Source organism: Pinus tabuliformis, chromosome 9 (assembly GCF_031772625.1).
Source record: "Pinus tabuliformis cultivar Carrire ecotype Pingquan chromosome 9, CPIR1, whole genome shotgun sequence".
Lineage (NCBI taxonomy): Eukaryota > Viridiplantae > Streptophyta > Pinopsida > Pinales > Pinaceae > Pinus > Pinus tabuliformis.
The window spans coordinates 1,712,552,479-1,712,578,576 of record NC_142307.1 but is presented as its reverse complement, the minus strand read 5'-3'; positions in this window follow the sequence as shown (position 1 = coordinate 1,712,578,576).

Genomic DNA, 26,098 nt, shown 5'->3' with positions numbered 1-26,098 from the left:
TATTTCTGCCAGGGGCTCAGATTAAGCTGTTGAGCGCCCAAGATTCTCTACCTATCTACAAATCTGCCAAGATTAAACAGTTTGGACAGATATTCATTCTCTACATTCTACAACAAGAAATTGAAACCTAGGGAAGCCAAGATTAAGCTGTTTGGACCTCCCTTAACTGAAAAATCTTCAACAATGGATTAACACATCAAAATGGAAAACAGCAGTGGCATTTAGACTAGCACACTTTCATGGCCTCCTCTTTGGCCTCTTTTTGGAAATATGGAGCATTGCAGCATGCAAAGTATGACATATTTGGCATGTAAAAATGTCAACCATGAAATATGAACACCTGTTGCAACATGAGGCTAACATAGTAATCGATAGTAATCAAATTGTGTGGTTGTGTGCTTGAGGGAAATTTATTCAATATATGATTGAATTTCTGATTAAAATATTTCACTTTCTCCTTATCCTCCATCTTCATACTTCCGAGCTCTTTGAGTAGCATAACAAGAGCGTTGTCATTAGGAAACTTCTCAAGAAATAACTTTTTAAACTCGCTCCAGTTGTGGATTGAATTTACGGGAAGAATATGGTTCCATGATGCTGCTCTGCCTTCTAATGTATAAGGGAAAATCTTGAAGGAAACATAATCATACCTCACCTCCATCATTCATAAATGTAGGTAAAAATCATTGAGATGGTCTTCTACGTTCATCTTCTTATCCATATCATACTTTGAGAGCATCTTTTCTGGATGCCTTGGCATCCTATGCTAGTTATCTGGAAGAGCAAGAGGCCCTTGGGCCATCTAATCCAAATACTGGTCTACCATGTTCTCGTCTATCCATTCTTCCTCCTTATCAAATCTGAGGGATCTTCCCCATCTAATCTGTCAAAGAGGTCGTCAGAAAGAACAACTGTATCATCTTCGTATCCTTCGTTAAGAGGTGGAAGTTGTTCTTGATGTTCAATAATATCTACAGATTCTGCCAACCCCTCAAGAGTGGAAAAAACCAATTATTTCAATGTAGAAACCAAAATACCAATACCAGCTGTCTCTTTCTTCTTCGGAAAATGTATAATATTTTGCGCTCCAGGAATTAATCTGATAGCTTTTGCGAACCGACAGGTTATAGGTCGAATTACTCAGATCTGCTCGTAAGTAACTTTGCAAGTTGGTTCCAGGCCAAGCTGAGAAAATCCTCCTACTTCAGGAATCAAAGTAGTGTTTGGAATGTTACTACCTTGATTGGTAGAAGAATGATGAGGGTGTGTGGAGTCATCAACCATAAAAAAATGGCAGCCCTCCTTCTAGCACCAGAATGTTGATGGTGTTAGATGCCGCCAACATACAAGGGATCTCTTTGATATAAGGTCCCAAAAAAACCTCACACTTTTTGGTGTAGGAGTCCCATCCAGAATACGACTCGACTTTCATTTACTTAAATATATGCCTTGGCTTTAGCTGTCAGTACGAGAGAGAAGTGAAATTGTCCTTTCGAATGAGAAAGCTAGTATGCCTTGTGAATGCTCGATTGCTGATGTATCAAGTTTCTTCTTCTATGGGGGGGAATTAAGTGAGCCTCTAAGAGAAAAGTAATAGTCCTACCCTAACAGAGGCACACATGAAAGAGAAAGGTTCATCTAACATCAAGCAAAATATTTCACGAGAATTCGACGATCATTATAAGCATAACAACACATTTCCAACAAGGAGCACGAAAGTAACTGGAATAGTTCAATTAATCTAGTACTAATAAAAGCAACATGAACCATAAACATTCAAAGAATAGTCTTAGAAACATTCACAATCCATTTGTGAAAACGTGCTTCCCTTGGAAGGATTCAATATTAAGCAAAAGTCCCAAGATACATAAATTCAATGAACACCACTAGCTCCAATAGTGGAGCATTAGAGCCACTACTTGCTCCCCAAAAGTATTGTAACTCTCTCTCTGATTCCTTGTGGGAGAAGCCATGGTTAAAAGTACTCTACATGAGAAATGAGGATCTATTTATAACTTGAGTAATGACCTTTCACATCCTTATGACTCTTGAATTTCTAACTTCTTGTGACCTTTGGGATTCCAAATTACTTTTGGAATTACATATGACTTTTGATGTTGCATGTCTTTTGGATTTCCATGACTCTTTAGTTCATACATGATTCTTGGACTTTCACTTATTTGACTTTACAATGATTACAACAATACATCTTGACTTCCACATCATCACGTGATGAGACTTGACATGTCACTATCTTTGATGACTGGGAATAATAGTGACTGATGAAATGGACTTTTTCCAGTGGTGTGTGGCTGCTAGCTGTATATTCGTTCTTCGAGCAGCTTCGATCATTGATGTCCTTACCCAACAAAGGGTCTTTGATAATGGATTTTTTGGGGTTGATTTTATCATCAATATTTAAGTGTGTTATTCGTTCTTTCTGAGCTTCCTTCATTTTCTCTCCTTGCCTGATCTTCCTCATATGTGCTTGCCACGATGTTTCTAAAATACTTGTATCTAAAAATCACTCATGACGAGCAATCATCAGCCTGAAAATATCCTATTCTACCATGTTTCATTCATAGTTATAATTCATGCCTTTTTGGTGTGTTCAAGAGATAAAAAAAGGGCTTTAGGGCACACTTTGAAAGGCTGAAAAGGAGAGGCTTTGGGGCTTTGGCATGCACTGATGCACTCAAAGGAAGAAGACAATCAAGGTAGGGTGCACTATGCAAGTTCGAATGATGAAGGGGAAAGCTTCATGCCATGGAAAATTTTAGGGGTGAATTTTCGCCCTTGGGCGAAATTAAGGGGTTTTATATTTTTATTGGGTGAATATTTTGTATCACAGTACATTGTTACAAATCGCCTCAAATTTATTTTATAAAAAAATTAGGTATGGAGGTTAGCCCACCTTATTTTAAGGGAGAGAGTAAAGAAAGTAAATTTAGCCCTTGAAATTAGGAGTTACAACCTTCCATTCGCCCTAATTTTCAAGAATAGGTATTTATGATAGTTATTTCACCCTCCACATTCGGTGTAAAAAAGGTTTTTTCTTTCATTTTCCCGTATTTCATGGTATTGGGGTTAATTTCGAGAAAATGACCTTATTTTTTGGAACAAATGGTCACAAAAGAATAATTCATTTTATTTAAAAATTCAAGTCTCTTATTGTTAAGTTATGGTATGTTCTATGCTTATAACAGTTTACTTATTTTCCTTATTATATTCCAAATATTAGCAATCACACGTACATAAAGTAAAGTGCAGATAGAGCATTAAACGATCGACAGAAAACAAGCCAAGACAAGAGACACAAGATGTGGCGGCTAGCCAGGGACAAACCCCACCATGTGTGGGGAAACCCTTTGATCAAATCTTCTTTTATCTTCCATAATTCAACAAAGAGAAATAGTACAATAAATCTGATTCATATCAGCAGTAGCAAACCCTAGATCAGCAACATCAGCATTAGCGGCTTCATTATCAAACTAGGGCAGACCATATCTCACAAACCGACCGTCGGATTGACTTCATTCCACCACCAAAAGTTTCGGCTTCAAGAGGAGGTTCAGATGAACCTACATCGCAGTTCAGATGAGGAGATCTTCTAGGCCACGCAAGTCAACCTTTACTTCTGCAGTTGCAGCTTCAGTTTTAGCAGTTTTCGGCTTCAAACTAGGGCAGTCGATATCTTGCAAACCGTTCATCGGATTGACTTCATTCCACCACCAAAAGTTGCGGCTTTCAGAGGAGGTTCAGATGAACCTATAGCGCAATTCCAAAGAGGGGATCTTCTAGGCCACGCAAGTCAATATTTACTTCTGCAGTTGCAGCGCCAGTTTCAGTAGTTTCCGGCTTCACATGTGTGAGAGAGAGACCCATTTCAGTGCAGTAGAGAAGAGACTCATTTCTGCGCAGTAGAGAGAGAGAGATGTGATGAGATGAGTGAGTCCAAATGAGGAAAAGTCCTCTTATATTTATACACAACGTTGGTGGGTGAATAGATGCGACTGTTGGGCTTCTGAGCCTACATGAGTTGTAGGTCGGCTTGATAATAATTCCATAATCAAAATAAATTCATATCTCCATGAATACTTATCGAAATCGGATGATCTTTATATCAATCCTACACCTCTCGACGAGAGGAATCTAATAAAAATATTATCAGCCATGAATAAGATGACCCACATGAAGTTTTGCCCTGGTTTCCAATTTTAACACTCCCTCTCAACCATGGAGAACTTCATCTGCAATCTGTCTATCGGTCGTTACTATTCATCCATCAAATGCACTGCCCTGTACAGCCTGACCCTTGCCTTGCTCTGCTCTATTCTGCCTGTTCTGCTTTGTCTTGTTCTGCCTTGCACTGATCTGTACTGTTTTGCTCTGCTCTTGCATTGTTCTGTTCTGCTCTGCTTTTGTCCGAATTATGAAGAAGAAGAAATGATCGAGGATGTATCATACTGACTCAAAGTCAGTCTCAGAGTATGTACCACTGGTCCCAGACTAGTCTCAACCAACCGGAAGTCAGCATCATAGTGAGTACAACTCCACTGGTCCTAGACCAGTATCATCCTCCACTGACTCAAATTCAGTCTCAGAGTGCGTACCACTGGTCCAAGACCAGTCTCAGCCGACCCGAAGTTAGCTTCATAGTAAGTACCACTCCTACCACTGGTCCCAGACCAGTATCGCAGTCTCAGAGAGTGTAGCACTGGTCCCAGACCAGTCTCAACCGACCCGAAGTTAGCGTCATAGTGTGTACCACTCTCACTAGTCCCAGACCAGTACTGCACTGACATGAAGTCAGTCTCGGAGTATGTACCACTGGTCCCAGACCAGTCTCAACCGACCCGAAGTCAGCGTCATAGTATGGTACAACTCCTACCACTAGTCCCAGACCAGTATCGCAGTCTCAGAGAGTGTACCACTAGTCCCAGACCAGTCTCAACCGACCCGAAGTCAGCGTCATAGTATGTACCACTCTCACTGGTCCCAGACCAGTACTGCACTGACATGAAGTCAGTCTCGGAGTATGTACCACTGGTCCCAGACCAGTCTCAACCGACCCGAAGTCAGCGTCATAGTATGGTACAACTCCTACCACTGGTCCCAGACCAGTATCATTGATCCCAGATCAATGGAGGTCATCCTAGCGTAGGGAGTACGGTAGATACAACGATGCGTCCATCGGTACTACTATGGTCCCTAACTTCATTTCCCTGCTCATTGATCAGATGAGAGGTACTTCCCATGAGTCCCAGACTGCATGGGTAGGATGCCTCGACAGGAGAACTAATCAATCCTGTCCTCACAGGAGAACACATCAATCCTGCTACAATCGCCGTGGAGAACACATCAATCCAGGTTGCCATGGAGAACACATCAATCCAGGCCTCACAGGAGAACTAATCATCCTGCTACACAGGAGAGCGAATCATCCTGTTCCACAAGAGAGCGAATCATCTTGTCCCACAAGAGAGCGAATCATCTTGTTCCAGTGTGCACCACCAGGGGAGGGTGAGTCACCCTGTGGTCATATGTTGCTCCAGTAGGAACCGCAAGCCCTCAGAGCTCCCAGAGCTCAATGTATGCAACATGCAAGACCCTTGTACAAGGGTTTCTTGCCGACTCCAAGTCGTTTGGGAAAATCACAGATTAGATCTTTCCTCGGGGCTTTGTCAAGGTGTATCAACCTGTACATCATCTTAATGTGATGGAGCCTCCTTGCTCATCAAATTACCATATCCCAGATGATGTCTATCTGTTGGAGCAATTGAAGAATACGTGATTCCTCAATAATCGAATCCCACCTCTGGTTGTTATAGAGAATCACAATGGTATCCAATGTAAATCCAAACAACTCACTGAAGAGTTTTCGCAACCAGACTACCTCACACGAGGTTATGCTAGCAACAATATATCCTGCTTTGGCAGTGCTCAAAGCCACCGACTTCTGCTTCTTGCTCATCCAGGATATCGAAGAAGATCCCAAGGTGAAACAGCACCCGGAAGTGCTCTTACGGTCCACCACACTGCCTGCCCAATCAACATCAGTATATCCAAGTAGTCTTACATGTCCGGCAGTGTATCTTAATCCATGAGAGAATGTGTCCTGAAGACATCTCAGAAGATTCCTAGCATCAATCCAGTGAGGCTCAACCCAATATGAGCTCACAATGCTAACTGCAAAACATATGTTCGGACGGAGGTTCACCAAGAACATCAATGCGAATGAGTTTTTGAAACTCAGAGGCATTTCCCAAGTCTGGTCCGACATCACTACCATATAACTTCTAAAAGTTAAGATCCTCGAGGTAGTCACAGGCTTGCAGTCCATCATACCGAATCTTTCCAATATATTTACCACATATTTTCCTTGAAATAGGAAAAAGTCCCTTGGCTTCTGCCACACTTCAAGTCCTTGGTCCTTCATTTCAAATTCAGAAGCCATCTCCCTCTTACATTTGTGAATGAGAGGGTTTGCACCTGTTAGAAAGAGGTCATCCACATACAACACCAGTATGAGAGGCTTGTCATCTTCAACCTTAAAGTAAAGGTTAGGAACAGCTTCACTCCTAGTGAATCCCAGCTTCATCAAGTAGCTATCGATCCTCTCATACCATGCTCGGGGTGCTTGCTTCAGCCCATAGAGAGCCTTCTTCAACCTGCATACATGAGATTTTCAATCATAAATCTAAAATCCTTCAGGTTGCTCCACATAGACCTCTTCTTTGATAGAACCATGCAAGAACGCAGTCTTAACATCCATCTGATGTAGGTTCCATCCTTGTGAAGCCACAAGGGCTATGATCAAGCAGATGGTCATATATCTGGCAACAGGTGCAAATATCATAGTCTATACCTCCCTTCTGGGATAAACCACGAGCAACAAAATGAACCTTATACTTTTCCATACTTCCATTTGCTACATGCTTTATCTTGTAAAGCCATTTTGAAGTAACAATTGTCTTGTCCAGGATCTGGGAACTACTTCCCAGACATCATTCTCCATAATAGACTCATATTCTATGGTCATAGCATCCTTCCATAGTTAATGCTTGATGACATCTGAGAATGATGAAGGTTCATTTTGAATGATCGTGCTCATGATGGTCAGGTATCCCTGATACCTGTTAAGTTTCTTACTTTGATGGAAGGTTCCTCAGGGTGCAGCATGTCCTTCAGCATCATCAATTATCCCCCTAAGCCATGAAGGCCTCTTCCTAGAAGAGGAAGGTTCATGTGGATGACGATCAATCGGATCCATGGGTTCTTCTACATCAGGCATTGATTTATCATCCTTTTCTTTCAGTTCCCTGGTGTCGGCTTCTTGAAAGCTACTCAAAGTCAGCAGATTGTCCACCTTGATGACAGCTATATCTTTGTCAAAGGTGACATCATGACTAATCACGACTTCCCTTTGACCGGTGGTGAACATTTCTTCAGGAGTTTAGGAACCCAATGCTTGATGAGGGCATCGATTTTGTACATATATGGCGGTGATTGTAGTTTCAGCCCATAGAAACTTTGGAAGTCTTTGATCATGTAGCATGGCCTGGACAACTTCCATCATCGTGTGGTTCTTCCTTCCCACCACACCATTCTGCTCAGGAGTATGTGGTTTAGTAGTCTCCCTCTTAATGCCAACCTCAGGTATGCCTGAGTAAACCAATTGTAATATATCGGAGGTCTTGCTTTGGCTTGAGGGGAATGGTCCCCTTTTGAGCTTTCCTTTGGCACATCGTGGACATACACCTTCTTTCTCTACTTGGAATTCGGGCATCCGTGTTACCATCTGTCTTACATTGAGTAGAGCTTTGTAATGAAGGTGGGCAAACCTCCGATGCCAAAGTTCAAACTAAAGAGTTGTGTCACAAGACATGACACCTAGCGGACTTCCATCGACCTGATATAATGAATCAACACTAAACCCAAGAGTAAAGGCATCTTTAACATTATTTTTCCATATACATACCTTGCCATTGCTGAAGGTTACCTTGTAGCCTCTGTCTTCCATTGCCAAGATGGACACTAGGTTCCTTTTGAGGTCAGGTGCATTTAATACATCCTAGAATTTCTAGCCTTCTTGAATTTTTGTCCTCTTCCTTGATTCCCAGCTCTCCTCTTATCTTTGTTGTTGAATTTGTCATTCCTTTGATTGCCATCAGAGGGATTTCGAGTTGCACCACTGCATACTGTACCATGATTCTCTAATCATGATTATCATCATGTTGCCCATGTCCATGATTTTATCCATCATAATGCTGCTCAAACTAGTGTGCATCATCATCATGCTATCCTATATGTCCATGATCTCATGTTTCCCTTTATGTCCATGATCTCATTCATCATGATGCTCATGATCTCATACATAGTGACTTGCTTTATCGCAAATGTAACATCGTCATTTTCTTCTAGCCTTAGGTCCAGCCTTTCCTTTTGATTTAGTCCCGGAATTATTTCTTTTCTTTGCATGAGAAGAAAAGGCAACAAGAGGACCTTTAGGCATGGACATTTCTTGCACTTCTTCCCTTGTTTCTTCTTGAATGCATCTAGCCATTAATTCCTCGAAACCTGGAATTACATTATAGTTCAAAAGGGTAGTCCTGAACACATACCATTCAAATGGCAATCCTCCAAGAGGTGTGAGTGCAATTTCTCTGTCAGTAATAGTTTCCCCAATAGATAGGAGATCGTTCTTGATCTCGGTGATTCTTAAGAAGTATGCTTGCATACTTTCATCTTTACCCTTCTTGATTTCCCTCAGCTTATTTCTAAGAAACAAAACTTGATTTGCATCATTAACTTTAAATAAACTCACCAGTCTATCGTAGATTTCCTTGGAGGTGTCCAGTTCAGAGATGTAGGTCACCAAGTGCTTGTCGATAGAGTCCCGGATGATCTTCTATTGTTTTGACTTCTCCATTTTTTTCATTTGTTCCAGGCAGCAGCGGATGCATTTGATGGAGGCTCAACAATGTTGCCTGTCACATAATCCAACACTCCTTGATTCTCAAGGGTTAGATCGATAGACATCTTCCATCCGTGATAGTCAGCTTTCTCACGGAGCTTGTCTTCAGCAGGAAAGAGTGTTGAGGACCCCATAGTTCTTTTAGGATAGCCTTGCCAATATTCTCTTCGATGATTGCTCTTGCTCTTGCTCGGGCTTTGTCTTCACCTCAGCTCTGATACCATGTTAAGTTATGGTATGTTCTATGCTTATAACAGTTTACTTCTTTTCCTTATTATATTCCAAAGATTAGCAATCACACGTACATAAAGTAAAGTGCAGAAAGAACATTAAACGATCGACACAAAACAAGCCAAGACAAGAGACACAAGATGTGGCGGCTAGCCAGGGACAAACCCCACAATGTGTGGGGAAACCCTTTGATCAAATCTTCTTTTATATTCAATAATTCAGCAGAGAGAAATAATACAATAAATCTGATTCATATCAGCAGTAGCAAACCCTAGATCAGCAGCATTAGCATTAGCGACTTCATTATCAAACTAGGGCAGACCATATCTCACAAACCGACCGTCGGATTGACTTCATTCCACCACCAAAAGTTTCGGCTTCTAGAGGAGGTTTAGATGAACCTACAATGCAGTTCAGATGAGGAGATATTCTAGGCCACGCAAGTCAATCTTTACTTCTGCAGTTGCAGCTTCAGTTTCAACAGTTTTCGGCTTCAAACTAGGGCAGTCGATATCTTGCAAACCGTTCATCGGATTGACTTCATTCCACCACCAAAAGTTGTGGCTTTCAAAGGAGGTTCAGATGAACCTACAATGCAATTCCAAAGAGGAGATCTTCTAGGCCACACAAGTCAATCTTTACTTCTGCAGTTGCAGCGTCAGTTTCAGCAGTTTCCGGCTTCACATGTGTGAGAGAGACCCATTTCAACGCAGTAGAGAAGAGACTCATTTCTGCGTAGTAGAGAGAGAGAGAGATGAGTGAGTCCAAATGAGGAAAATTCCTCTTATATTTATACACAACGTTGATGGGTGAATAGATGCGACTGTTGGGCTTCTGAGCCTACATGAGATGTAGGTCGGCTTGATAATAATTCCATAATCAAAATAAATTCATATCTCCATGAATACTTATCGGAATCGGATGATCTTTATATCAATCTTACACCTCTTGACGAGAGGAATCTAATAAAAATATTATCAGCCATGAATAAGATGACCCACATGAAGTTTTGCCCTGGTTGCCAATTTTAACCCTTATTTTCATGTTTATTTAAAGATTTAATAATATTCTTGCCATATTCCAAGTTTGCATTGTTTAGTCATAATCATAAAGAATAATGGAAAACATTTTTTTTATATTTACTCCATAATTCACTTTATATTTACGTGTAAATAAATAAAAATATAAATAAATAGGAGTATGGTAAATAAATAAAACCCCTTTTTATACTTACCCCAAAGGTATGGTAAATAAATATAAATATAAATAAACTAGATGTATGGTAAATAAATAAAACTTCTTTTTATATTTAGTCCATAACCCTCTTTCTATTTAAGAAGGCTAAAAAAAGAGGTTTTATTTAAGTGAATCCTATGGGCCAGATATCATATTTATAAAAGAGGTATGGTAAATTAATAAAAATATAAATAAACGAGATGTATGGTAAATAAATAAATCATTTTTTTTTATATTTACTCCAAAAGTCACATTATATTTAAGAACACTCAAAAAATGTGTTATATTTAGGTGAAGCCTATGGGCCAAATACTATGGCCAAATACCATGGGCCAAATTATTATTAATACCATGCAAAAAAAATTATTAACCCATTATTAACCCTAATATTAGTATTAATAAAAAAAAGATGGCACATGGTATTGACCCATGGTATTCACGTGGAATGTAGGCTATTTAAAGGGGGGAATTAGCCCAACATAGATCTGGCATCTTTACTCTGGATCTACTAAGCCTGGGGAGGGATCAAATATTGTGATATGCAAACTAGCATAAAGTGAAAAAATATTTAGCCCAACATAGATCTGGCATCTTTACTCTGGATCTACTAAGCCTGGGGAGGGATCAAATATTGTGATATGCAAACTAGCATAAAGTGAAAAAATATTTTATCCTCGCACTTGGTAGATCAAGGGTAAAAATGGATCTAGTAATTTAATGTCACTTAAACATTTTAATTTGGTTAAAATAAAAAAATAAAATAAAAATCAATTATTAATTTTATTAATTTTTATAAATTACTAATAGTAGTTTTTAAGCTCCAGATTTATGATAACCCATGGTATTGACCCATGGTAATATCATGGTATTCATGTGAGCATAGACTATTTAAAGGGGAAATTCTATCAGCTTAGATCCATCTTAATTCTGGGTCTACCAAGTGCTGAGAGGGATAAATAGATTTTATCCATCCAAGAGTGGTAGAAGTGGAGTTAAGATGGATATAGGTTGGTTTTTATGATAATGATGGTATTAAATAGACTTAGGAAATTATATTATAAAAAACATCTTAAGGTGAATGGTTAAATCTACATTTAGTCACTTCACAAAATTTAGTAAAAAACACCAATATCTCCATTAATATTGGTTTTTCTGATTTAACAAAAAAAAAAAATCAAAACAATGAAATCTTATCACTCTTTTCGCATCAACCTTGCAGAAGAGAGATAGTCAGTGCCCAGATTTCCCACCATTTTCAAACGTTCTCAATATGATATCTTCATGAAAAAGTTAAGGTATTGATGTTGGATTAGTTGTTTGAAAAATATGTTGGTTTGTACAACCTTTCATCTTCTCTGTTATTCTTAATTTGTCGTAATGATCTGTAGGGGTTGGGCTAGTAATTGAAAAATATGCTGGTTTGTACAACCTTTCATCTTCTCCGTTTTTCTTAATTTGTCATAATGATCTGTAGGGGTTGGGCCAGTGCACCATATTGTCTTAAAAGGCGGAGATTGTGCACCAAAAAGAAATTAATCCACATGTTACAACGTTGTTAAAAAATGCAAGACGTATGAATGTAGTGAATTATGCTAATAAGCAATTTAGGTTGGGAGAGATGTAATTAAATTTTATTATTTAATTGAAGGTTTCCAATTAAAATAATAATAAATCTATATGTATATATTAATATATTGATTGGAAGGCTTCTAACAACGGTCACTTCTTTCCATTAGATCCCCTTCAAGCCTTTGGGATACATATTACTTTCTTATCTTATATAGTTGGGGCTTGCTACTTGTTGGTGTGTTGGGGTAAACAAAATGTGTTTTTTTTTTATCTCGCAGTTGGAGTCTATGGAATAAGAAAGAAATTTGATAACTTGACAAAAGTGGTACAAAATATGTTTTTTTTAATCTCGTAGTTGGACTCTATGGAATAAGAAAGAAATTTGATAGCTTGACAAAAGTGGTAGAGAAAAGATTAATCTCTCCTACCTTGACAGAACTGGTGGTCAAGATCAACACCTACAAGAACTTTATTGTGGAATATTATCAAAACTAATAGAAGGATATGAAAGAGTGTACAGTGAGAACCTTGACAAACATGGCCACTGAAACTTGCAACATTGTTTGTAGGAAGATAAAATTATGTTTCTTTTTTCCAAACATGTATGTTAGTATATTACAATTTAATGAATATGTTTTCCTATTATCTTATATGGTTTCGTACTTTAACAAAACATTCGCCAAGACTTCACTTTTTATTATTCAGTGAAAGATTTGCCAAGATCTTACAAGATTTTATAATTCAGTGATAGATTCGCCATGACTTTACAAGATAATATAATCTGGTGAGAGATTCGCCATGACTTTACAAGATAATATAATCTGGTGAGAGATTCGCCAAAAAAATTATATATACATATTATATTATTGATAAAATCACCTCCCATTTTTCCTATGTATCATGGGGATTCACCCATTTATTATACATATAAATTTAGGGTGGTTCTTAAAATTTTCCCTGCTACAGGCTACCCAAGTACACTCAAGGGAGTGATGGAGGGTGCAGGGTGCGCCCACTCCTAAAGGCTGAAGGAGGAAGGTTTTAGGCCTTCAGGGTGCGCTCATGCGATCAAGCGGACCAGGAGGGCGTAGGGCGTACTCCTGAAGGCTAAAGGCTAGTGCTTCGTGCCTTAAGAGTGAACTCATGCACTCAAAGAGTCCAAGAGGGCGTATGGCACATCAAGGAAGGCTGAAGGGTGAAGCTTAAGGCCTTTAGGGGGTGCCTATGTGTTTAAGGAGTGTGCACTTTTTCAAGTCAAAGGAGTGCGCTCAAGAAGACTTGGTCTGAGAAGGGAACAATTTAGATTAATGAAGGGGGAAGAGGGTTAAAGAGTGCCTTGCACCTTTGGAGGGTGCATGACACACTTCCAAACAACGAAGGATTCCCCAACAAGGCTTCAGAGTGCGCTCGTGAACTCTTAGCCTTAATGAGTTCAACTTGAACCAAAAATTTGTCTAAGTCTGGGTTATGGGGAGTGTGGTGAACAAGATGAGTTTAGTCCTAGAACCAAGATCATCAAGAAAACTTAAACAAGCTTGAACAATGGTAAATAATCATTGAAACACCATTTCATACACATTCCCCAAGTGCAATGAGTGCAGTGTGTGTGACTGCGACCCGAAAGTGTCATTTTTATGACAACAAAGGTGTTATGACCACAAAATGCACTAAACAATGGTCTGATCAATGTGAAGACATTTAAGACCATCCAAAGATGCTTGAAACACATATAATAACTTGGAAAAACAATTGGTGATCAAAGCGATTCTATATTTGATAGTGATAGTAGGCTCTAAAATTTAAATGTAGTGAAATTTTGGAGGGTGTTGTAGTAGCGACAACACATCGCACTAGAGATGGATCTCCATGTGGGATATCCTAGCATCTAGGCTCTCGAGATACGAACAGTGATAATGTTAGGAACACATGATATCATTCAAAGCAAAGATAATATTGTTTTTATCTTCATGTTTCTCCTTAGGACCTTGCCTAAGACGATTTTCATCTACTGATGAAGGGTAATGGAGTTTAGGTATTGTTTTATCTTCCCCTGGTGTGACCAGAGTCATGAACCCAATGGGATACCTTCTCAAGGATTTAAAAATATGAAAAAGCTTGACGGTCATTGATAGTGAGGGTCTCGAGATGGAAAACCTCATCATAAATATCAGGAAGCTGAATGGTAGATGACCACAACCTCTTGAGCCTGGGTTTGGGCTTGTGTTTTTCCTTGGGGCCACAACCACCTCCCCCTCAGTGATTGTGCATGCGTTGCCAGGCCATGATGCGCAGGATGGGGTAACACTGTGCATGCGTTGCCAAGCCATGATGCACAGGAAGGGGTAACACTAATTAAAGAGATCAAGACTCAATAAACTAGAGGAGGAATTACAAAAACAAGGGATATCAGGAGGAAGTTTGATACGAGGGATGAGGGGAGGCTTGGTCATATTGTAACAATGCATGATGTTAAAACCGAGAAAAAAATTAGTGGATAAAATTCCTCTGGTGGGGTAGGAATTCTAGCAATTTCCGATGTATTGCAAATTAGAATTCTAGTTACTAAAACTACTATATAACATACTAGATTAATACCATTAAATTCAAGGCCAAATGAAATGTGAACAAAGCTTAGAGAATCAGGAAGTAGAACAAAGGAAGCCTCGAAAAATGTTAGGACCCACGAATGTTGTAGAGCTTAATATGGGAAGTGAATATTGTTGGCATTGATGTCAACAAGGTCATGGTGTTGTTCATCATATGCCTTATGTCTACTTGATGATATGCATGTGTGAAGAGTGCTTGGTTATTGCCATGTTTGGCTTGATGGTCTTGTTGGTTGGCATTAATGTCAACATGATAGTGACATGATGTTGCTACTACTGAGTAGAGATGGATTCCACATGTGATGATTGGATTAAGGTTGACATATTGTTTTCGGTTGAAGATGTTGATGTTGCAGGTGATTGGAGTGTGGCTACAATTGTTACATATGTTTCTACATGTGTTGAGTTGTGGCTGCTTGTGTTGGAGGTGCCTCTATCAATGTTGGAGGCATTTGGATGACTTGATGTTCCTATTGTAGGAGTTGGAGATGCTGCTACAAGTGTTGGAGGTGTTTGGAAAAATTATGGTTGTTGCTTGAGGAGTTGGAGGTGTTTGTCTTGGCGATAAGGTTGACAGACTAAAGAATTCTTGTCACTGATTTGTTGCAGGAGTTCTTGGCCTATGTCATCAGTTGCATTCTTGTTATAGAGGCTTGGAGGAGTGTTCAGGGGCTGAAGAAGATTATGCATTAGCTGACAAAGGTCCTGGACTAATGTTTCAGTGTTTTTCATTAGATTTTTCCCTAGACGGATGGAGCCAAGCCTGTGAGAGTGGCTGAAAAGCTCCAGTTGCTGGTAGACATGCCTATGGGAGCGACTGATGTTCCAGTCGGATTTGTCGAGTGCTCTGTATGCAATTGAACATTTTCACAAGTTTTTCTTCGGATTTCTCACGTTGTTCAACTAATTTTTGTATTGTGGTGAAGTTTATGATCAAAAATTTTTGGTTTATGGTTGAAAAAGTTCGTGCGGCCTCCAGAAACTAATCAAAGTTGAAACTATAAAAAGGCAAGTGGAGTTAGTGGTTTGATAGAGTCAATGCACTGAATCCATATCGAATCAAGCATATGAATAGAGTTCGTGGAGCTCAGTAGTTCTTTGTAATTATTGAGTTGAGAATCTCAGTTCATATATGTATTGTAGATAACTCAATGCTAGTATGGTTGCTTCTCTTAGTGTGTGGAGTGAGTGTGAGCTAGGAGAAGAGTGTGCAAGCTGTGTGAGGAGTGTATTGCAAATTTTCTGAAGCAGTTTGTAGTTGTAGCAGTAGATAGCTGAAGTATGTTTTGACCATCATTTTTATGTAGTGAGTGAGAAAGTGAAGTGTGGATTGAAGTAGTATTGTGAGGAAATTGTTTTGCAGATTGTGGTGTATTTGGAGGTTAGAGATGTTACTTTGTTTGAGCTTTGATGATATGTTCCTGCAATGCTCATGTTGATCAGTTCTCAATTCCAGTATGGAACATATTAAATGAGAACCACATAGAGGAGTGGAGTTTAGTGACTCAGGTGAAATCAATATAAGTGAACATTTTCTCTATCCAATGGTGGTTGGATAGTTTGGTAGAAATTGAGCGAGGTTCGTTGGTCGTGGTGGCTTCTAGCAGATCAGATTCTGTAGAGTCAATTGTTAGTTCAGGAGTAACAGGAAGAGGATCGTTGATCATGGTGGCCTTCAGCAGTTGGTAGTTCGTAGTTCCACATGAGAAACAATCTCCATTTGATAGTAGCGATATTTTTATCTCTATGTAAATAATTGTTTCAGATAATAGAATTTGAGCAGTGCAGCAACAACGAGTGGTTTTTTTCCTTGGAGGGGGTTTTCCACTAGAAATATATGTGTCCATTGTGTTGATTGATTCATGCTTTATGGTTTATATTTGATGTTCTAAATTATGATTATGTGTTTCAGTTTATACATGCTTAAAGATTAATTAATTGGAGAAAAAGTTTATAAGTGCTCTCGCTACTTATTCACCCCCCCCTCTCAGTAGTGATCTAGTTTCGAACAACTGTTGGAGCAAAAAACACCAGAAACAGAAGAAACCATAGTATCCAATATAAAAAATTGTTGGTGGGGTTAGCATTGTCATTTAATTTGTCATCCTAATCTCTTTGCAAGCACCTATTCATCTAGACTCCGTCAACTCATCCAATTTACAAACAAAATCTAACCACTGTAGCGCCACTGTTTGGCACGAGCAGTCACGTTTCAAGAAAAGCCAGGCTTAAATTCCCCGAGAATACATGAAATTCGCTACATGTAGGTTCCTTATCACCGGAAGATCCCAGAATAAATACCACCTTTAACAGGGGAAGGATCTTAACACAATATAGAAATCATAGAGTGGAAGCTATGTTGTTAGAACCAAAACAAAGTTGAAGACATTACATGTCCATAATTGATGAAAAGAATGCTCGCATGCTTGATGCATGGGGAGGGTTGGCCATGCCACCCCCCTCTTAAATGTTTTGTGAGGCAATGGGGTGGCGAGCTCTCCCCCTAGCCTCCTGCATGCTCTTGTTGGTCACCTTGATTGATAGATTTGTATTTTTATAATTAATAAAGATATTATTTTAAAATAAGGTTATGATATTTTTATAAATAATAATGATATTATTTTAGAATAAGGTTATAATTTAGTTTTTATGATTGTTTTAATTTCAAGAATGTGAAATGTATAATGAGTAAGTTTTTTTGATGCCCATGATAGATTGATGCCTATAGAGGTTAACAACCATTTAATATACACGGTTGTGTTAGTATTTACCTTGTAAGGTGTTTCTCTAGTGAATAATATGTTTATATGGGAATGTGTCAGCGAGACATGGTTATTGATTTTGGAAACAACCATCAAACCTCTCTCTGCCATTTATTTTTGGACATAACCTTAAGATATGGCATTTAGTTCCGTTGAACATATGTTGATTGCAGATTTTAGGAATATCCCAGAATTTTGTAGTCAGGAGAGAGGTCAATTGTTTGACCTCCCTGATGACCTTTAGATTCCGGGATATTTCCAGAATCTGCAATCGACATAAGAATGTTCATCTGGTTTAGCTCAGAGACGGGCGAGTGTCGTGATGGTTGAACCACATATAAGTCATATATTTATTGTTAGATGACCATTGAAGGCATATCCACCATCAATCAAATTTTATCCTCTCAATCATTGATAGATTTATTTGATGAGCCTATGTTCCACTTTGCACTTATCCGTACTTAGGGTTTCTAAGCCACATGCATATAGAAGGTAGTGCGGGGGGGGGGGGGGGGGTACAACTCCTCCTATCGTAATGCCATCTTTAGTGGAAGTCTCCTTCATCGACATCAAGTACGTGGCCCTTGAAAATCCATCTCCCACCGATCTAAAGGAAATGAAGGCCCTAGAAAAGAAGCTGCTACAACATCAAATCCTCGCTCTCAGAGGCACTCTCTTATAAGTTGCTTGCTAAAGGTAGTAGTCGACTCCAAATTTGAAGTTAAATAAAATTGGATTAGAGAATATATACAATACATGAAGGATGATGCCCTAAGATCTAAATTTATAGGGATTTTTCCTTCGAAAAAATCCCTCTCATGTTGGATCCAACAAAAAGGTAACCTAAGGGCCAAATAAAGCTTGAATTGGGGGAAAAAGGTTTCTTCACAACAATTTTTTCCAATATAGAAGAAAAAACAATATATTTGAAGGTGGCCCCTATGCCTTTGACTCCACTGGCGTTCACCCTCGATACTAGATGAAAAGATTCATACCAAAAAAAGAAGATTTTAGAATTGCACCAATGTGGATTTGTATGTACTCCCTGCTTAGGGAATTATGAGAGGAGCGAATACAAGTGGGAATAGGGAATGCCTTTGGAGACATTGTAAAGATCTCAGAGGCAACCAAACAAGTACGATATATCTCCTATGCATGGATCTGCATCTATATTATAACAACCCTGGTCAAAATTCCATTTAAAAGTTAATAAAGGCAAAAAAAATAAGACCACGGTCATGGGACACATATTCCAAGATGAATGATGGAAAAAACATCCTAGTGGGTGTTCATTTCGGTTATTATGGATAAAGGAATTTGGCAAAGGCAATGTAAAAGGCTTTGGAAAGGCAAAATGGCATTTTTAGCAAATTTATTTATGAAAATAATGGAAATTAGGAGAAAAGGAAGGTGAAAGGTCACACGTTGCATGTGAGGAGGAAAATGAAGAAAAATAATAGAAATTGAAGAAAATAGAGGCCTCATTGATAAAAAGGCTTATGAGGCGCAGTGGGAAGGCTTGGCCAGTGTAGCATTTTGTCAGTTCAGTTTTGGAGCTCTCATTCTATTCTCTCTCTCTCTCTCATACTCTTATACACTTAGAGTTTTCTTGGAGAACTCTTCAAGAGAGTGGAATACTTGGATGCTTGCAGAAAGAAGGCAAAGGAAGAGTAGGAAAGTGCAAGAGGACATTGAGATCATAAACTACAATGGGTTTTTATTGCAGAAACCGAGTTGCATGTATGTTTTACTCACTAATTTTGGCATGCATGACATATGCATGTGGTTTATTGGTCATTACCTATCATTGGAATGGAGGATTGCCTGGATTGACAATGGATTTGCCTAGCCTTTCCATTTTCCAGGATAGACATAGTGATGTGGGTTCATTTCTTTGTTTTTCTGGTTGGTTCTCATGATTGCTTTAGCTTGGGTTGAGTTATTAGTTCCTGGAAGCCTTGGTTGGACAAATGCTTTGGAATCCTGTAACAACTTGGGTTGAGTTACTATTCCTGGAAGCCTTGGTTGGACAAATGCTTTGGAAGCCCTGTAACAACTTGGGTTGAGTTACTAGTCCTGGAAGCCTTGGTTGGACAAACACTCTAGAAGCCTTGTAATAACTTAGGTTGAGTTACTAGTCCTGGAAGCCTTGGTTGGACAAACACTCTGGAAGCCCTGTAATAACTTGGGTTGAGTTACTAGTCCTAGAAGCCTCGGTTGGACAAATGCTCTATAAGCCTGATGATAGCTGTGGGTTGAGTTACTAGTCCTGGAAGCCTTGGTTTGACAAACACTCTGGAAGCCCGACGACAACTGTGGGTTGAGTTATTAGTCCTGGAATTCTGGTTGGAACAAACGCTCTGGAGCCCTAGAAAACTTGGGTAGAGACCGATCTGGTGATGGTTAGTGATGTCTAACTATGAGGTGGAATCACTGGTTGAGGGTTGAGGTGGTTTGGCCTCTGGAAGCCTTGGTTCAGTTTTGATGGATTCGTTTCATGATATCCCACATTCATGCTTGGAATATGACACAGGGGTGATTGGCTGAAAGAAATATTTGGTTCAGCCTAGTCTATGGTCGTGTGGTTCGTGGAAGTCCCATACCTGGTCGGCCTATGTAATCATCAATAAGAGCTCTCTTTCTCCTTGGTATGTTATGGGTAAATATACTTGTTTATATGTGGTTTATATGGATGTTATATCCTTTATATTTTGTTGTTTATATGTTGGTTATGAATGAGTTTTATGACTGTCATGATGTTTGGCTCATATCATGTTTTCACTTGTAAATGAATGAATAATGTATCTATGTCCTAATAGATGAAATTGCAGTTAATGTGTTAATGCATCAATTCTTCTTAGCTATTTTCAGATAAGTATGAGACCCCTATGCTCAGTTATGCTGTTAAGACCTATATATTTCATATTTGTGATATGTTTGATGAAATACTTGTCATGGCTAGTAGGGGTCCAGTCTAGTCCTTGTTGATTTTTTTACAAATGTATCTTTGTTCCGCTATGGAATTTCATTTCTGAACTTGTCATTGAATTTTGGGCAGTGACTTAGGCTCTGGGCTTAAAAAAGTGGCACAAATCCTGAAGTCGCAGGCTCAACACTAGGGAAAAAAATTCCCCATAAGCTCCCTTGCCATTGTTGTGGGAGCTTCTGGAGCCTCCCAGACGCACCTTTGTCCATATCAAGGGAGCGTCTAGGAGTTTGATGTGCTAAAACTTCAGTTGGTCTTAGGGGCTGGTTACCTGAATGGTTGGGATGGCTCCTGGGATTTTTGTTGCTGATTTGGACGGGCTATGTGAAGTGTTCCATCGGTTCCATTTCCTTAACTGAAACATAGGGATTTTAATCATATCATAATAACTTCTTGTCACATATTTACCCTGGTTGGCCAGTTACTTGGATAGATGTGGGAGGAAGGTGTTACATTTATGAACATTTTAGAGCCATTTCATGAGTCAATAGACATATATTACCAAGATGAGAGTTGGAAACAAACCATGGACTAGGAGCACATGCCCTTTTGTTGTCGTCGTTGCTCTGAATACGACCATCTATTTCAAGAATGCTAGCTCATGACCCTTATAATAACCCAGTTGCAACAAGAATTTTAATATGAAGAGGACTTCACTAAACCCCAAACCCCATGCTTGAAGAAGAAGTCACAGAGCCCAACACCCCGCACCCTCAACCCCCTGGAAAGAGACCTAAACCCAACAATAGTTTCAACCCACTAGCTAACTTAGATCCATTTGCTCCACAAGATACGATCTACCAAACCCATCCCAATACATGAACCAAACCATGCATGAGCAAGATTTTGAGTTGCACTCTTCTAAATCAAAAGAAGGAGCAACATGTAATCCAAAAATAGTTATAAAGCTTGTGCTCTAGGAGATCAATATGATGTATCAATATAAAGAAACATAACTTGATACCATATAAGACATTGATCTTGATGCCTTGGACTTGATAAGCATGGACAAAGCTTGGAAAGGAAAAGACCATAACACCATTGTGGAGCATCAATTTAAAATTCTTGACAAAGCTTATCGCGGAGCATTATTACAAGCTTAGAAAAATTCATCAGACATGTCACCCTCCAACTCTCAATTAGGAGTCCTAAATCAACCTTTTAAAGATACTTCCAAATCACATAAAGTAGAAAATAAAAAAGAAAGAAAATCCAACCAAAAAAGGCTTTAAGAATTAGGGAAAATGTTAGTCAACTCAAGCTGAATCAAGTTGATCTTAGAGGTATACCCCTCCACCAACCCAAGTTACCACTGAAAGTGATATAATGGAAAATAAGTGGCCTAAACTATAAAGGAAAGCATACACTCATAGAAACAAATGGCGAGAAGAATCCCCTACTTCTATGATGATACAAGAAACTAAATGTTCCAGCGAATACATCGTAAGAGTGATCTCAAACAAATAGAAAAACTATTGATATGTTACTATCGATGCACATGGACAAGCTGGGGGATTAGCCAATTTTTGGAATCCTTATGAAGTTATTGTATCTGATATGTTCACCTCCTCCAAGGTTCAAACCATGAAATTCCAACACATAGGTTCTATAGAAATATGTTCTCTCTCTAATGTTTATGGACCATCACTACAAATGGACAAGGTGGGTTTTTTTCAATATAAGTAACCTTTACCCTATCATTGAAGGCTTTCCCTGGATCATTGGAGAAGATTTTAATTTAACACTATCACTCTCTGAAAAGAAGGGAGAAATCAGAAAACTGGAGAATGAGGCTTACCTATTAGGGGAAATGATAAAAAAATCCAAGCTCTTGCACCTAGATACCATAAATTATATCCACACCCAGAATAATAAAAGGCTCTCAACTCACTGCCTCATGACTTGATCAATTTTTAATTCTGTAATCCTTGATGTCAAAGGATTTTTTCATGGAGGCAAAAATTATTCCATGTGAGGGATTAGACCATTGGCCAATCAATTAGGACTTGGCTATCCAGGCCAACTATAACAACAAAATTTTTCAGGTTTGGGAAATTCTAGATCTCCCATCCAACCTTCATGGATAAAATTAAAAGATGATGAAGTGAAATGGACAATCTGGAAGGCTTTTCCATGTACCATTTATGGTAGAAATCAAAGCATGTAAAACATAAACTCAAGAAATGGAAATGAGAAAATTTTGGTAATATCTTTCAAGACAAGAAATACCTAGTGGAGAAAATGGCCACTGTTCAACAAGTGACAATCCTTCATGGCAGATCGTAAGCTCTCATTCAAGAAGAAGCTAATATTCTTACATAACTCAAAGATCAACACAAGTAAGAGGATATTTTATGGAAACAAAAAGATCATGTGCATTGGATGGAAACAAAAAGATCATGTGCATTGGCTCAAAGAGTGGGGGAACACATCTACACATTAATAGCATAGTTTCACTCAAAACCTCAACATGCCTCAAAATTCAAGGCCAAAATGAAATGGAATCTAAACTATTCCAATAATATGCTAGCTTAATAGTAGATTTTTAACCTCTCAAAAAATATAGAATCGCTATAGTCACAACACATCATATCCAAGCATTGGTCATTGTTGATCCAAATTCCATGCATTATAACTAAGCCCCATACACATGTGTTTTTCTTATGGGTTTGTGCTGAGGAAACCTGCACAATTTATCTCTCAGTTTTAGCTTGCTTCGCACACATCTTCTCCCCACTCAATACTTAGCCAAATTCTAATGTGTGGAAGTATTTCATTCATATGTTCCCCCATACTATAAAACATCCACACATCCCTCATCCTCCACACATTGCAAATTTTTTCACACCCATTCCTTCACATACATTGATTTCTTTGCATGACGTTTCTCCATACATGACACATCTAGAGGCCACCTCACCAATTTTACTTGAAGCCTTTAAGTAAAACCATTATTTTCTCATTTTGAGGTTAATTAAGAGTCCATTTAAGGAATTCTAACCCTCAAGGTAAAGGAAACACTTGACATGGTACATTGTGAATCACTCTTTAGGTGCTTGACATTGTACTATGTGAATTACTCCTCATCATCTTACGAAGAGAGTGGCCATAAGCATTAACTTTCCATTATTATTTCACATCCTATTAATTGTACCAAAGAATGAGGATTTAATAGCTAAGCTCCACTAAAGCTTTTTTAATATCTCATACATTTCTAAGTACATTGAACAAATGGTGACCAAAAGAAAGAAGGAGGTGTTTTGTGGGGATACAATTAATTCACTCGCCTACCTTGACAAGAACTTTCATTGGCCAACTGCATATAATTGGTATTTTAATCTAGCCCCAGGAGAAAGGAAAAACAACAAAATTTGGTCACGTAGTTGACAAATGTTGCATGTGTTCATGAATTGTTTGAATTTAGAGAGGTATTTTATCTTTGTTCTATACATTTCGAACCTAAGACCAGGCATTAAGAAGAATCCGGTTCCTCTAATTGCCAAGGTCTTCAGGAAAATATTCAAGTTCCCAGAGCTCACTAGGCAACTCAAGTTATCTAAAGTCTCTTCTTTTCTTAACTCTCATGGCGGTGGGATGAATATCATCAAGGAATTCCTGCCACATTCAACACTTGTCTCACCCAAACTTTCTTTAATTGATCTCTATATTTGCAGAGTTATTCAAATAATTCTGTTGGCTCTTCGTGCGACTAATGGGACGAGAAAAAAAAACAATTGTTTTCAGATCAATTTTGTATATATTATATTATTCCTTTAAGAGATATGTCATATTCAACTTGGAGGTGTTCATCTCTAATGCAATTTCTTTCCAGTTAGTAAATTTGTTTAAAACTCAAAGTTTTTTCATGACGACTTATCTAGTAATGGATCTTGTCTCATACCATACTTTTCATAGATTACCACATAAAATCAATTTGAATCTAGATGTGGAGCCAATTCAATTATAGTACATGTATAATGGAAGCATAAGGCTCGATTTCATTTATAAAATTAAATTTGTATTTGTTAAATAAGTCAATTATATGCCAATTAGGCGAGAGCCCCAAAGAATTTCTATCGAAGCACAAACTTTCCTATGGGAAAGGGAATACATGACGAGAGGGATGATCATGCCTTGGTTAGGATTTATGGATTTCAAGATAAACCCTTCTTATTACCCAATTTTGTGCTTGGTAGATATTTTGTTGCTTAAATATGCCAACAATACCACCCATGGTTGATTCTATTTGAAAGAAAGAAGAAAAATCAATTTGTTTCTTTACCTTTTACCATTGGGGAGATTACTACAATAAATTTTGCTCATCTAGCAAGATTATTTGAATTTATAAATTCTTTAAATTTGACTGAGGCAGAGCCTATCCAAGGATTTTACCCTAAAGATATATTTTCAGAGCATCTAGATATGGTCAAATACAAGATTTTTTTCCCAAGGATTTTTGAAGAAAGTGGAGAATTTCACAATCCACCCATGCTACACAAGAAATCATGGAAAATAGCACCAACACAAGAGGAAACAATAAAGGGAGAGGTAAAAAGTCTACAAACGCTCAACTAGCTTCAACACCATAACCTTGCTGGAGTTACTCTTCTAGTCACATGAAAAGAAATCTTGTCTAGATTATAGGAGAGAGTAATGATAGGTGCTCCAGTGGAGAAGATGGAGAGGAGTCACCTCCCCTAGTGACTTTGGAAAAGAAACATATTACCAATTCATCTAAGCGTAAGAGTTCTACGAAGAAAGGGTATCAAATTGCAAAGGACCCAATGATATGGAAGTTGATAGAACTACTATGCTTGATTGGGTTACAACAGGTATGGTTGAAACCTATATAGTGATATAAGAATATACTACTAAAAAAATAGTCACCTTGGAGGACTGATCCTTAACTATATAGAACACCTAACATGACAATACAACTAAGAAGTTCTGATATGAGAAATTTAAAGTTTGAAAGAAGAAGGTGACTAGCCAATGGAAGCCCAAAGTTGATGTTTATGGAGTTGGAACCACTGGTCTCCTAAAGTTGCATCAAAATACATGTGAGGCCCTTGCACACTCCGTTAGTGAATAAGAAACAAGAAATCTAAATCTCAAGAAGCGATTAATGAGCTTGAAGAAGCTCTAAATCTTTCTCCACTATTTATGACCCCATTAGATATTCAAGTACTAGAGATTGCAGTCACTACCCCTGGCACACCCTAAATAATTAAGAAAGCAACATACCCTTTGAACAATGTCAGATTATATGTTGTGATAATTTTAATAAGCGACTAGAAATTATTGAAGAAGTATGGGAAATTGCTTTGCATATGGCGTTGTTACAGAGCGTAATGAAGTCTAGGGTTTGCTTACATTGTGTTCCTTGCCATTTCACTATCATGGGCCTAGGGACCATTTTTAGCTGTAAGGATTTGCATGGTGCGAAGATGCAACCCAAATCTTTCTCATGGGAGTCAATAGTTGGTTTCAAAAGCTCATGTTTATGGTGAAGTGACTGTCCCTCTGTCATGGCTTGTTTTTATATCTTCGTGAACAATAGAAGGCAAATTAGTGCATGTTTATCTCATTTATATCTCTATTTTGTTCACAAAGTCGAGGACTAAAGCCTGATAAATAATCCATATACTGTTGGTTGTGGTTTTTTTTTTTGACGCGATGGGTGCACCCAATAGGGCCACTTTTCAAACCCCTTTTCTCCTTTGTTTGGATA